This window comes from Limulus polyphemus, unplaced genomic scaffold, assembly GCF_000517525.1.
Source record: "Limulus polyphemus unplaced genomic scaffold, Limulus_polyphemus-2.1.2 Scaffold1578, whole genome shotgun sequence".
Taxonomy (NCBI): Eukaryota; Metazoa; Arthropoda; class Merostomata; order Xiphosura; family Limulidae; genus Limulus; species Limulus polyphemus.
In genome coordinates this window covers 131,742-143,124 of record NW_013667188.1, presented here as the reverse complement: position 1 = coordinate 143,124, position 11,383 = coordinate 131,742, and the positions used below count along the sequence as shown (strand labels likewise).

The 11,383-nt window shown below is 34.9% G+C and overlaps 1 protein-coding gene across 6 annotated transcripts in view; it reads right to left on the bottom strand.

Annotated features, from left to right (window-relative positions):
* The window catches only part of LOC106464172 (myocyte-specific enhancer factor 2C-like), a 169,503-nt gene that overhangs the window by 35,391 nt on the left and 122,729 nt on the right, over positions 1 to 11,383 (bottom strand). Inside the window, exon 1 of one of the 6 annotated variants that reach the window (XM_013924294.2) lies at positions 3,032 to 3,104. The exons of 4 other annotated variants lie outside the window; for them this stretch is intronic. The gene's annotated coding sequence lies outside the window, so the exon portion shown is untranslated. Of the gene's footprint in view, positions 1 to 3,026; positions 3,105 to 11,383 lie in introns of those variants that run through there. One more of the 6 variants, XM_022391865.1, reaches the window with a different exon arrangement.

Genomic DNA, 11,383 nt, shown 5'->3' with positions numbered 1-11,383 from the left:
TTTTATTAACATCCATCTAAACTACATTCATAATATGTGTGTGTGTGTGTGTGTGTGTGTGTGTGTGTGTGTATATATACATTTGTATATAATGAGGTGTTAAGAGGAACTGTCAGCTCTTCAGATACAAATGACAACGAAATTATCTCAAAAACTAAGAAAAGAATCAGTTAAAATGTTAAATTGTAAGTATATTTTCTTGAACTTTAGCTCTCTCCCCCCATTTGGGCTTTGGAGGCTTACTTTTCGCTAGTTATTTATTTATTTTACATTAACAGCCAGAAACGTCCATTGTTGTCAACTGACACTTTAAGATTACTGCAAGACTTAAAAACAACAATGTGAAACGATAAAGCAAGATGTAATCAGTAATAAACAATGATATGGGTTAAAAGCAGCACCGAAATCTGTTCCTCCAACATTAAAAAGATACCACAGTTCACCGTCAGTTACATGTATAAACAATTAAAAAAACTTGCAGCGAAGTTTAGATATAGCAACGAAATTAGTTTAAGTCTAAAATAGTCTGTTTACATATACATCAAATTTGAAATCTGCAATTTGATACATAAACGCCTACAAGTCATGCGTGATGTTTCATCATATATTAAGACTTAACGAACGAGAGGAAATAATACAGAATACAACGAAGTCATATTTTTTGCTTTCTTTTTGAACAGAATAACAGTGAAAGAACTTATTCAGCAAAATCACTCATCTCCATAATTAGACGCTGATTATACTGTTTGTAATATTCACGCCTTCCATACGTAAATATAAAATACAAGAAATATTGCAAGACAAGAACATAAATTCTACATCTACAGCTAAAAACGTTCTTAAACAAGGATATCCAAAACCTATTCATAATTTACATAAAACCGAATATTATTAACAAAGACTTCATGTCTGCTGTAAAATTTGTATGCCTCCATGTGTTTTACATATATGCGGAATTATTTTATATACAATAAATAAATACACTAAGTTTCTGAAGGAGTTTGCAAATCACTTGGAGCTTCATATTTAATGAGTATACAACACGAGCGTGTGTTTTCATATCTATATTTGTATCATGCTTTATTCACCCACTAGAGGAAAAAAAACGGTACATATTTCGTTTAACGGTAGGGGGAGTGATATTCATATATCATATTCACGCATAAGTTCATTTTTTCATATACTTTAATTTTCATTTATGTTTTTTAAAGGTAACGATGGTCGGAAACCTATTAACACAATTCGCAGCAGGAAAAAAAAACATATAGAGTATACTGCACAATATATATAAATATAATAGTACTGTCTGTTGTCTGTCCATGTAATTACTTCGCAGGATATGGATGGATCTTCACCCAAATTGGCATGGAGGTTCATACAAATTTTAAGTTTTGCGGTTTTTATGGGCGTTTTTTTTTTTTATATACACAATTACATATAAGGGAAGCAGCTTTTCAAGTCCTAAGATAATCTTTAATTAATCATGAATTTACATAACTTCCGTCCAGGAGACGGGTACTCCAGCAGGCCTCAATCTTTACTCCTTTTATGTATATAGTCTATACGTCATGAGATACGGGTCAAAAACTCCACACACTAAAGTTATTATTATTTCCATACATTTTCATTAAGTACACAGCTTGGTGTACTTAGGATCCGAAATCTTAAAAAATAGATAAAATAAAGTAATAATGCTTGATTAATGAAAAAATCCCATCACAGTGTTTCACGTGTTAACTGTCTTCCCAGAGATGGAGCTAACCTAATTTCCGAGAGTGAATGTTGTTTAGAACCAGAATTTAGGCTTAGTAACTGTTCTTTATTCATCAATAACACCCTTGGGCACAAAGCCGAAAGTCTACCAACATCACTGTCAAAAGAAAGAAAGAAAAAATGAATATGGCCTATATTCTAGAAATCTGGTTGCACAGGTATTTACATGCTTTAACTGTTGGGCATGAGTACATACGATTTTGTTAGGCTTAACTCACTGAACGAGCTATAGCTACATAAGACTGGCATCCCGAGAATGGCGAACGATCTTGGGGGTTGTTGAACGGTAGTTTTGGAAGTTAACGGTCAATTATCTATTTGGGACATCACGCAAGGTCGGAACAGAAAAAAAAGAAGAAAATGGGGTCAATGTTGATTTCATCAACCACAAATCACACACACAGTAAGGAAGTTTCATCTTTTAAGGAAGTAATTAACGTGAAATATTCATGTCAACAAATAATGTTTCGTCCATACTATAGAAAAACTGCTGTCAAAATTACCACAACTAAGTTTTTGTTTATTATAAAACATAACTCGAATTTGAACGGGTATATTGTTTCTTTAGCATAGGCTACAATATCTCAAGTAACCTAGCACCTAGTTCGATTAACATCGTATAAAGAGTATTAATTTCTTTATTGATACTACAATTACCACCCAGTAGGGTGAACCTGGAAAGAGCAAAATAAATCGATCTATCTCAAAAGTACAATTTACTGGATTCAAAAACGTAAAATAGTCGTTAATAAATAAGGGATTAAAGAATCGTTTCTTTTTTTTCTTCTTTTTTTTTTGTTCGTTTTCGATAAATGTAACCATGTTAAAAAGCAGAAGTCGTTCTGTTAAAATAACTAAACCGCCATACATACACAGACTGTAGATGAACACTATTGAACCTGGTAGGTTTGTCGTCTTGACAGTATGCGAAGACTAAGTACAAGAAATTATTATCACTTAAGTGTTGAGAGTTTATTTAACTTAAAAAACAAATAAATAGATTTTACACTTTATGAAATCCTATTACTATATGTAATATTAGTTATGTCTGTCTGCACTATGGCATGTTGACAATTTAGTTCTAATGAGATTAGAGCTATCTGGTATCACAGGATATGTCAAGATGTTTAACAAATCCATATACAAACATGAACACACACACAAAAACACTTTCGTAACAACTACTAAACATAAACGCGTTTCTTTTATCACTTAAATTAGTCAAACGAGGTTGAAATCTACCAAAAATGTACCTCACCAATCTCGCTTCTGTCCACAGCGATGTCTTGCCGACCAACTCTGGCATCTCCCAGTCTTTCCTAGCACACCAGGCATGTGCGATCACCAGACATGCGCCCTCAAGCAGATTACGTCACGCGCTACTGAGCCAATGATAAGCATGTTTCGCCATCAATGTTCAGGTCAACAAAAACAGTCAGGTGAAGAAACGACACATTTAGCGTTTCAATGTAACCCTACGATTTCGAGAAGGTGATAATCTGTTCTTATACTTTCCTCGCAGATATTATTTATTGATGACTGGCTTAAAACAAACCACATTGGTAAAGACGTCGATGAAATAAGAGAAACAACAATATATTTATAAATTTTATATTTATTTGTAGCCAAATCCCAACTCATTACGTATTCTTTTAGCATAGTATTATATATTTGTTTTTGTTTATTTATATATATATATATATATATATATATTTCTGGAAGCGACTGTATTCAATCAGCGTTCCTCAACAAATATTTCACATATACTAATAATCCATTACTAAGTGGAGGTAACGAAACACTCATCCAATATGAACACATGCCAAAATTAACTTCTCTACATTGCATTTTTTGTTCTTCTGCGATTATGCTTTAATGCCAATACCTTAGCAAGTAAAACAAAACTCATAACCATGTGACAGTCGATAGCTCTTGTTTGGACAGCGCGAGACTACATAAACACAACACTGTGAATTTTCACGGTTGTGACACGTGATTGTCGTGAGTATTATGAGGTTATTTCGTATTTTGTGGCCCAAACACCAGGGCGAAGTACTGTGAGCACTATATAACACACGCCATTTGATCCTCCCTAATTTCAACAATCATATTATATCTCATACAGTTAAAATACCTTCACTGCAATTGTTTAGGACCGATAAATAGATCACTTGTTTAAAAACCGCATTCTTTGGTTTATTGGGATAATAAAATAGTTAAAAAATAATAACAAATACTCACTTTTACAAAAGCTCCTAGATACAATGCTACACTACCCGGGCTTTCCACTTCTGCCCAGGTATTAAAATTAGGTAACACAGCCATTGTTCACAAAGAGTGTTATGCCTACTGTAAACTCGGCTATGTGTATATAACATAAATACACTATTTCATAACTCATTCAAAGTCAGTGAAGGTATCTAAATGATAATCATCATTAATTTCTGATCGAAACAAGCTACCCACATAAATCAGAACTATGAGTTAACCCAGTAAATGACACACTGGTCTAAATAGGAGTATGTAATGTGATAAAATAAACATTTATAATGATTAAAATGCACTGTCTTATCTGTTTCCTATTCTCACTATTAGCGATAGTTTTGTTGTAATCCCAATAATATCTGACGAGGTTTTAGCAGTATAGGAGATTTGGGTTAGTCCTAAACCCATATATTAAGCTAACAATGCAAAATAATCATCTTAATAAATAATAATAATTAGTTAATACAGACATTAACCATTTTAACTAATACTGTTAATGTAACCGACATTAAAGTATTTTGTATTTATGGCAAAGCTACTAAGGCTAACTACCGCCGTTCTTAGTATCAAATAACTGAACCAGATAGAAGATACCAGTCAGCAACACCCTACCACCAACCACCCACGCTAAGGGATCTACTGTCGCCCTTATAACGCACTCACACCTTAATATGCGGGGGAATATGTTGTGGTATCACATTGATTTAAGCCTGGCACACCAGCTCCGAAATCCAGATTTGTAAACACATAGTCAACCTATACGCCAACATTAAAGAAAGAATATAACACACACACGCATATATATATATATATAAACAAAGGTCCACTCACTGGATGCGGTTTAATCCAATATGACGCCATTTTCAGCTTTTAGAATGCTTCAGTTCTTTATAGTATGGCATATGTAAGTTCCTGATGTGTAAGCTGAGTAATTAAGTTCCATACTCGAGTACACGATATAACATAAAGCGCGGTGGTCTCGTTCACTCATGATCTTCCAACCAATGTTACATTTACCCGATAAGACTTACAGGATAATCGTCATGCTGTAATAACCTTTGATATTGTTCTATTTGTAAAGCCAAGAGGTTGTGCAGGTTGGGTCACTAAAGTACTTATTAATCCGGACCCTACAATAAGTTCTCTTTGAAGGTCAGTTAAGTCACGGTTCTTTCCCATATCGTTTGACAACAAACGAGAAACAGAGCTTAGGATCTAGTCCATTTTTGTCAACTCTGTTTGTGCATTATATATATCTATACACACACACACATATACGTACAGTATCTCTTGTAATATGGCAAACAACTAACGAGAAACAGAGCTTAGGATCTAGTCCATTTTTGTCAACTCTGTTTGTGCATTATATATATCTATACACACACACATATACTTACAGTATCTCTTGTAATATGGCAAATACAAATATGCATGAAACGAGATACTTTATCTTACATTTATTGTTTATACTCTCTAAACGTTAAATTTGTGGTTAAATCAATCATGTGTTAAATTTGGTTTGTTTTGAATTTCGCGCAAAGCTACACGAGGGCTATCTGCGCTAGCCGTCCCTAATTTAGCAGTGAAAGACTAGAGGAAATGTAGCTAGTCATCACCGCCAACTCTTGGGCTACTCTGTTACCAACGAATAGTGAGATTGACTGTCACATTATAGCGTCCCACGGCTAAAAGGGTAAGCATGTTTGGTGTGACGAGGATCCTCAGATTGCGAGTCAAGCGCCCTAATCACCTGGTCATGGCGGGCCTTCCTGTGTTAAGAATCTTTCATGATAGGGAATTAACTGTGTTACGTGTGTAATTCTTATCGTGATGACAAACCGGTTTATGGTAAGAAACTAGTTCTGTCTTATTTTGTAATTCGTTTCACAGTAAGGATCTGATTCTTTGCTACCTCTGTAAATGTTTGATGCAACTAAAGCAGTTCTGTATTATGTTCGCAATACTTTTCATGATAAGAAATCTGTACTATATTATGTGCATACATTCTATTTGAAACTATGAAACCATTGCGGTATATTCTGCATTCGTCCTGTGCTTTCTTTCTTTCTTTATCTTTATGAATTTGATGTCACGGGTATTCGGTTTGGCACTCCAAAGTCAATCCTGTGTCACCTGAATTAAGTATAAAGTCAGCCCTATGTTACCTGAATGTGTTATAAAGTCAGCCCTATGTTACCTGAATGTGTTATAAAGTCAGTTCTGTGTTACCTGAATGTGTTATAAAGTCAGCCCTATGTTACCTGAACGTGTTATAAAGTCAGTTCTGTGTTAACTGAATGTGTTATAAAGTCAGTTCTGTGTTACCTGAATGTGTTATAAAGTCAGCCCTATGTTACCTGAATGTGTTATAAAGTTAGCTCAATGTTACCTGAATGAGTTATAAAGTCAGCCCTATGTTACCTGAATGTGTTATAAAGTCAGCCCTATGTTACCTGAATGGTTATAAAGTCAGCCCTATGTTACCTGAATGTGTTATAAAGTCAGCCCTATGTTACCTGAATGTGTTATAAAGTCAGCCCTATGTTACCTGAATGTGTTATAAAGTCAGTTCTGTGTTAACTGAATCGTAGAGTCGGTAAACTATATATGTAAAGATGACCAAGATACTCAATAGGCATAATACAAATATGTACGCTAAAAATCAATGGCAGAGACTTTTACTTTAAAAGGTGTTTGCCACTCATTTTCATTTGTTTCTTTACCCAACAAGCTCAAGAACAAGGCAAGAAACCATTACTAAGATACCAAACCAGAAAGTGACTAACCCACCAAATTGTTCATCTTTATTCTTCTTGTTTCAGTCGAGATAACTATACAACTACTTTATCACTGACGTCAGTTTAAACCTAAATTCACTCTATGTGTTTCTGGGTAGTGCAGATGTCATCGCTTAGGCGTAATAACTAGTAGTAATTTAAAAAATCATAAAAAGCTTAAGTACAGGGTGAAACAGGAATTACCAGCCAATAAGATATGAACAATAGATACCTGTAACATGTAAAATACTCATTGTTTTGTACATTATACAGTCGGTGTTTTTAGGGAGTAATATTAAATCTTCTTATACATATTCATAGAATACACTAACTTTCAGTCAAGGGAAAAAACGTCACAAAACAAGTAATAAAAAACATTTTCTAATGTAAAATGATGTAGGGATGGCAGTGACAAAAGAATGCAAACAAGAATATAGGGATACATAAATCATTTCTACATGACTTTCAATATTAAAATTTAATGTTACACCGTAAAAGGCATACTTGACTTTAGTATTTCTGGAGTTGGAAGTTATATAATTCAGAACTGGCGAACCTTTTTGAGAGCGTGTACCGATAATTTTTGGAAAAATGCTTTCGCGTGCCCATGGAAATTTTGAGCAGCAAAATTATTATTAATATTATTATTATTATGTTATTGTACAAAATTATTACAGAGAGAGAGAACAAAATACTTGAAAACATTTTTAGGAAATCTGTTTAGGCAACCAATAACGCTTCTAAATTGTTTTAAATGGGACAGTTTTAAAAATTACATGTTATTTATAACTAGAACTTCACAAGAGGTAAAATTAATGACTTTGTGACAATAATAAGGGACCTTTTTTTTTTTTTTTTCGTAAAGACGAAGCTGTCCTGTAGCTGAAAAAGGCTCTCTCGGGACCGAAAAGGACAGTAGAAGGGCTTGGATAGAAAAAGAGAACAATAGAGAAAAAATAGTAGCCCTGTAGTCGGGTAAAAAAACTTGAGACAGCAGTGAATGCCTCGTGCCAAAAAAATATTCTCGCGTGTCATAGGTTCGTCATCCTGATTGTTGGTGTGCAGTTTGTTTATTATAATATCATGGTCATGTTAGGGTAGGCATCAATGTAGTGTAACTAAGAGACTAGGACTTACGTACAAGTAAAATCAAGTTGAATCAAACGTATTGATTATTACAGACTTTCGCTATGAGGTCGATCGAATTGACCGACCTCATAACCATTTTGTACTCGTGCATTTTAAAATGTAACATTAATATTGAAAGTCATGTAGGGATGATCTATGTATAGCTGTGTCATCCCTTTATTCTTGTTTGCATTCTTTTTGTCACTGCTATCCCTATCATTATACATTTACAAAACGTTTTTTATTACTTGTTTACTATAAAGTTAGCCCTGTTTTACCTGAATGTACTATAAAGTTAGCCCTGTTTTACCTGAATGTCCTATAAAGTCAGTCCTGTGATATCTGAATGTATTATAAAGTCAGTCCTGTGATATCTGAATGTATTATAAAGTCAGTCCTGTTTTACCTGAATGTACTATAAAGTTAGCCCTGTTTTACCTGAATGTACTATAAAGTTAGCCCTGTGATATCTGAATGTATTATAAAGTCAGTCCTGTGATATCTGAATGTATTTCGTCCAATGGTACAAAAACAGGTCACGTGCAATGTTTGTGTATTTTGTTCCTTGTCCAGAAAAAAAGACACATGTCGCATAAATAACAATTACATGATATAGCATGGTTTAGCATGAGAATATATTTCAATACCTATGGGAAACTAACTTCCTCAAAAAGTTTCCTTAGCATTAGCATTTCATATTTTATAGTTGTAAAACTAGGAAATTAATGGAAGTGCTTTGATTTTAGACTAAGAACGATCAAATCTTATGTTTACATTTACTTGTTTATCTTTCCACGTGTGCAGAAGAGGTTTCTATTTTATATTTCTAATATACACATTCTAATACACAATATAAAGTATATCTTAATTGAATAGTGCCTACAACGTGATTTATTGAATCTTTTTTTCTCCAAGGAACTATCGCTGAAACAAGAGGAGACGACAGATAACCAAAACGTCGAAAAACAAACATGGGAAGCCGTGGCCAGTGCCAGCTGTTGGCGGAGGTAAAAGAACCTCACGTCTCAGTACCGGAAACGATAGATACCAGTTGACCAATCGGCTTCCGGCATCACGGGTGTTTACACAGCACTCGCAGACTCAGCTGTCTGCTTACGGTCTTTCTGTTACGCACATGTTAGAAGTCATAGCTATTGCTGTACTGTGTTAGGTCGTAGAGTATATGTAATGCAGGTGTATTAAAACAGTAACACTGTGTTCTACTTCTACAGAGATCTTGTCGTCGTCCTCTAGAAAGCTAGAGGACGACAAGAGATGAAGAGAGAAACACACCATAAAATACCAAATCAAACATATGAACGTGGGGAACAAATCTATCTCAACTGTGTAGTAGCACTGTAACACAATTATCACGATTTTTATGTGTGTTGTGATCTTAGTTTATAGTTTTGAAAAATACGGCGTAGAAGTTTATATATATATATTCAGAAGTCTCGCACAAAGCTAAACATGAAGCCATCAGCATATAATCACCACTAATTTTAAACTGATAGATAGAGGGGAAGCAGCGCTAACATCATTCACCGCCAGTTCTTGGGTGACTTTTCTCTAATCCATTCCCATTATTCGACAATCATTCTCATAGTGGATTTTTCTGCTGTTTGATTGTTTATCTTATTTAGTATAGAACTCAGTTGTCGTGTCTACTATATACACGGCTAGGCCTAGTTTAGTATTAGTGTAGCCGGACTGGCTTCTATCCCGTCGCCGCAAAAAGCTTGCTTCGCAGTTTCTGGTATGTGGATGGAGAGCTTTTAGAAACACTACGAACGTCAATCAACTTTACCAATTTATATTTATACCGTATTAACGAAGTTGTATTTAAGTTTTAAAAACAATCATTAAAGTAATATCTAACATTAGAGTACATTTTTCAAATAGTAGAATTGTGAGAAATTTCCTGGCTACTAAAAAATAATTTCCTTCTATCGTGTTACACACGCGCGCGCATATATATACTATTACAGTTGTAATATCTATCTATGTACACAACAAAGAATGCCGCTCAAACGTATCTGTATATTGAATTAGTTGGAATGTGCCTATTACTCCCAAAGTTACAGTTGCATGTAATATGATCATAATTTTGCGGAATGGCGAAAAATACAATTTTAGTTTTAATTAGGGAATACTTTAATGGGTTGTCATGGGGATGAATTTCGTCACCATGGTATTTATCATGAGAACTAACACAATAAATTATCATAATATACGTTAACAAAGCCTACCATCAACGTACATGAACTTAGAATTGTCACATGTCAGTACGCAAGATAAAAACTGGTAAATTTTTACAGAAGGGGAATTTAATTCAATGTCGTCACAGTTTACGCAATTATATCGATGAGTTGTGAAGTAATAGGTCGTCAAGAAATTAATGCCGCGTTTCGGAATACTTTCATTAACCACCCCCGAAAAATCGGACATCACGTATAATAGTTGAACGAACTGCCTAAACGTCACGTTAGAGTAGCCTAAATAATGTGTAAAGTTTAGTATACTCTAATCCCTTATAGTGATGGCACACGACGAGGCATACATTCGGTATAAATACAAGAAGGGAAACAACGCCTCTGTAGGCACATAAGAACATCAAAGCTATTTATAGAAATGTTTTGAACGTTCGTAAGTGTCAACGATGGTTCAGTAAACTTCGTTCAGGTGACTTTAGCCTTAAAAACTGTGATGACAGGAGCCGATATGTTGGAATTGATATTGATGCTCTGAAGACGCTTCTTGTGTTTAACCCAAGGCAACAAACACACTCATGAAATTACGTATCTGTCATGAAACAATACGTAAACATCTAAGGAATATGGAAAACTCCATAAAGAAGGTGTTTGGTTACCTCACGAACTCTCCGACGATCACCGTTTTCTACGTGTGAACGTTGTTTCATCTCTTCTGGCGCGTGAACCATTTTTGGACAGAACTCTCATCGGTGATGAAATATGAATTCTCTATGCGAATATTAAATGCCAAAAAAAATGGCTCAGTCCTAAACAAAAACACTTCCGACCCCAAAATCTGGACTCCATTCGCAGAAAGTGATGCTTTGCATTGGGTGAGACATCAAAGGAGTAATTCATTTCGTGCTCCTCAATCCACAGCGAACTGTCAATGCAGAGATCTATAGTCAGCAACCGGAACGTTTAAATCAAGCTCTTCATCAGAAACGCCATTCACTTGTCAATCGGAAAGGTATTCTTCTTCTCCACGACAATGCACGTCCACATGTAGCACGTCTGACGCAACACAAGGTTATGGAGTTGGGCTGGGAACTTCTCCCCCACCCACCATAATCTCCAGATATGACACCATCAGATTACCATCTGTTCCATTCGCTGCAACACCATCTTAATGGGAAAACGTATGCAAAGGCGGAAAGTGTTAAAGAGGACATCGGCATTTTTTTGCTT